A 4,487-nucleotide genomic window follows, 5' to 3' on the forward strand; every position below is an offset into this window, starting at 1 on the left:
GTCGAAGGTGTGCTCAAGTCGAGAGCAGTCGAAGAATTCGTCAGCCACGTTGATGGGGGGAGGAAGGGGAGGTGCGCGTGCTACGAAAGGCCGTGCTAGCTAGCTTACACCTACGGCACCCGAGAAGACACTAGGGTTCGTGATTCACGTGGGGCCCAGTACTGCTTTTGGCTAGTATGCAGCAGGAACCTAGTCCACGCGTCCGGTTAAGGACAAGCACCGCCCACTGAAGTGCAGGTGCTGAAAGGTTCGTTCCCTAAGTGTTGGTGATGTAATGTAGGCTATCTACGTATCGTATGGTATTGTAAGGGTGCGCACCACCCAACCTATAGGAAGTGAGTGTGATTTGTGGGAGTCCCGAGGGACGCCGGCAGCTGTGGAGAGTTTCGACCTAATGTCGCGACTTGAGGTCAAGCGACAGGGGAAGATCTGAAAGCTGGGGGCGTCCGACTAAATCTCACCGAAGCGATGGTGAGCAGCGCTCAAACCTAAGGCTAGGGACAAGAAATGTATTAGTTAGTAATGTAAGAAAGGATACAACTGGAGGCTTACTGACCTAGGGACAAGAGGTCGAAACTGAGGTCCCTAGGGCAGCAGAGGCTGGTTTATATACATGGGAAGATTTAGGGCAGGCTGTGCACGTTGGTCCGTGCGCAGCTGGTCTGTGCGCAGCATGCCGACGCGGCCCCGGGGGCCGGTGAGTCAGAGCGGCTGTGTCAGCGGAGCCCGAGCTGTGCCGTGCGCTGCCGCCCCATCTAATCTAATCGTACAGTAGATAGTGACGCGTCCATATTGGGCATGTAGTACAGAGGTCGCGGGTTCGAGCCCGCGAAAAGGAAAAAATTAAAAAACGGCTAGACGCCGTGTCAACTCGTGACAGCATCTGGTCGATCCAATCGTCAAACTCTTCGTCAACCTCGTCTTTGATGACATCACCGGGTTGAGCGGGGCGTCGAGAGAGACCGTCAGAGCCGTGCATTGTACTGGGGACGTGGACCAGCATGAAATGGAATGTGAGAATCGAGACAATCCATCGGTTAATACTCGCGCTTGGGGCTATGTCCGGATTCTTCAGCATACCCTTGATGTACCGCGCATCGACTTCGACGATGAGGTTCCAAACGCCGATCAGGTAGAGTCGAAGGGATCGTAGTGCGCAAAACAGGCCGTAGATTTCGAGCTTCGGCTGCGAAAACCTTCGTTCGCGATCGTTGAGCGTGATCGAGCCGAACCTACTGTAGTAACGGACTCGTGTGTTGGCCTCGTCGCACTGGCAGAGGTGATATCCAACGGCGATGAACGACGTGTCGACTGCGAGAATGACGGGAGAGGGGGAATCATAATGAATGGCTCAGAGTGCGGGGGATGAGAGCAGCGCGTCCTTGAGGTCTTCCTGCACCGCGATTTGCTCCAGACTGAACTCGAACTCGACGTCCTTCCTCGTGAGACATATGAGCGCGTCGGCGTGGTGAGCGAAATTACGGATGAAGATTCGAACGACGCCGATGGTTCTGAGGAACGCTCGAATGTCGGATAGAGCGCAGGGACCCCAGTTGCATATTGCAGCAACGCGAGAGTCGTCGGGGAGGCGTCCTTGAGGAGTGCAGCGATGTCCTACCACCATGATTTCTCGAGCGATGAGGACGCTCTTGACTCCTGAAAAGGTACCTCCGGCGTAGCACATTCGAGTGACCACGCAGTTCATGTTCTCGAAATGCTCCCATACGAAGCATCGAATGCCGCGGTTCGAAGGGAGTCATTCGTCGTCGTACTTGGATTCGGGACCCTTGACAGGAACATCGTCGACATAGGGCATCATAACGTGCGGGATCTCGGGCTGGAGGATGTAGGTGATGTCGTCGTGGAAGATCAGGACTGAGTTCGTCCAACCCATCAGGAGTGTTACCAGGCGCATGGCTCCGTAGGGTGTCTGGAATATCGTTAGATCTCTCGAAGATTCGGCAATAAGTCGTTCGTCGTAGCCGACATAGAGGTCGAGCATGCCGCTGCATGGTCTTCCTCCGAATTGTTCTGCGAGGTATTCGGGCATCGGCGGTACACCGGAATGTTGGATCGTGACTGCATTGAGGGGCTCGAGGGAATGGTCGAGTCAAAGAGATTTACCGTCCTTCTTGACGACACAGAACCACCGCGATCGATACAACGAGTTTGATGGCTCGTAGACTCCAGCAGCGATCTTTCGCTTGATCACTGCGCAGACTTCGTTGTAAATCCCGGGCGGAATGGGGATATTCTTCTGCACCCAGGGCGTGTGAGGAATAACGGGGAAATCGACGGGAGGGAAGTACTCGGGCTTGAAGCATCCTTGCTCGTTGTCAGTCCATGCGAAGGCTTCTTTGTGCAGGCACATGAAGTGATGGAGGACTCAACGTTTGTCGGGAAGTAGGAAGTCGCTGTCATGAAGCTTCTCGGTTGCTTCGAAGCGTTCGAGGGTGTACCGACTGGTAGGTTTGAACGGCGGGGGGTCGGTCGAAAGCTTAGGCATGATGGAGAGAGGGTCGCCCTTGATGTCTCGAAGTATTCGAAATTGTTCGGGGACGGCACCAAGGATGGGTCTGGTTTTGAGAGCGACAGGCTTGTATTTCTTCTTTGTCGCGGAGAGGATCTTGTGCGTTGAAGGGGTAGAAGTCGATGTCGTCAAAGGAAAGGGAAGAATCGAGTTGGAAAACTGTGAGATGGACTTCATCGAAACGGGAGATGGCGGAGTCGAAGCGAACGGAGCTGAAAATAGAAGAGTCGAAGCCCATGTCGAAGCGTTCGACGGAGCGGCATTAGAAGCTGTATTGTCCGAAGCGTAAAGAGACTGCAAATATGAAGAAACGGAGGTGCATGCGAAGAGGTACAGTGACGAAACAGCGTTCGGAATCGAGGAATCAATAGGAGAGACGAAGGAAATACTCGGTTTTACCCCATCGTAGTCGATGACTAGTGCGGCTTCTCCTTGATCATGGGGAATCAATTCCTCGAAGCGAGAAAATGCGATTTGCAACACCCGAGAGGATGCTGCCGGCTTTGCAATCTTCCTCGCACGTACGTCGGAATTGTGACGGTTTCGCCGGTGTTCAGACAGAGGATCGTAATGGTCTGGTTCTCGTCGGCGAAGTTCTTGATGACGCTCTGCGTGAGCACGTCGAAGGGTCGGCCGAGGAGGATGTCGTATGCTGCGTTTCGAATGACGTGAGCCTGAAGATACAATACGATCTCACCGATGCGGAAGGGAACATTTTGAATGAGTTCCAGTGATCGGTCCACCTCGCCGTTCACCGATTGCATGTTCAGCTGGATAGTAGGATCGAAGAGGAGGTTGAGGCCCAGACAGACCTCTTCTGACATGGCGACGATTTGCGAATCTGGGTCGACGATGCATTCGATCTGCTCTTTGTTGTCAATCAACGCGATGATTGAATGAATCGCATTCGGATCGCGGGCGACAGTAAATTCCGCGGGGTACTCGCCGTGAGGGATATGCTTCAGATATGTTTCATAGGGGTCGGGTACGATTGTAGCACCGGGTTCCAATGTTGCACCTGAACACGAGAGCTGGTTGACAGCCATGACCTCGTCGGCGCCAATTTCTACGATGTGGGCCGACGCGACGGGTTCCGTCGAGACTCACTTAGGGGTGACGGCATCGCGGTACTTGGTTCGAACGTCGGGCGCGATTGACAGCAACTCTTCTGGGGTCAGCGTGACGAACTGTGACTTCATCGAATGCTGGAAGATTTCCTCAGCGAGCTTCGGCTGGATGACAGGGACGATGGTCTTGTACGCTGGTTCCTTGCCCTTGTCGTTCGAGGGCTTCGGCGGAGTTGCGAAGTTTCGAACATTCGGTGGGGCGTAGGTTGCGTCACGAGCGTTTGCGAAAGGGTGTACTGGTGGTGCTGGAGGAGCGGACATAGTAGGTCGAAACGTAGATTGCATAGGCGGCAAAGAAGACGGCGCGGGTGCCGCTGCTGGTATCGTCGGAGGCGGGGCCGTGCTCGTCAAAGTGCCCAAGGGTGCCGCCACTCCCTTCGATGTACCAGATTCCGAGCCTTCCGCGTGTCGCGACTTGAGGTCAAGCGACTAGAGAAAACTTGAAGGCTGGGGGCGTCCGACTAAGTCTCACCGAAGCGATGGTGAGCTATGCTCAAACCTAAGGCTAGGGACAAGAATGTATTAGTTAGTAAGTAAAAGAAGTAAGTACAGGAGAGCTTACTGACCTAGGGACAAGAGGTCGAAACTGAGGTCCCTAGGGCAGCAGAGGCTGGTTTATATACATGGGAAGATTTAGGGCAGGCTGTGCACGTTGGTCCGTGCGCAGCTGGTCTGTGCGCAGCATGCCGACGCGGCCCCGGGGGCCGGTGAGTCAGAGCGGCTGTGTCAGCGGAGCCCGAGCTGTGCCGTGCGCTGCCGCCCCATCTAATCTAATCGTACAGTAGATATGATGCGTCCGTATCAGGCAAGTAGTACAGAAGTCGCGGGTT

Source organism: Postia placenta (genome assembly GCF_002117355.1).
Source record: "Postia placenta MAD-698-R-SB12 unplaced genomic scaffold POSPLAscaffold_1, whole genome shotgun sequence".
Classification (NCBI taxonomy): domain Eukaryota; kingdom Fungi; phylum Basidiomycota; class Agaricomycetes; order Polyporales; family Adustoporiaceae; genus Rhodonia; species Rhodonia placenta.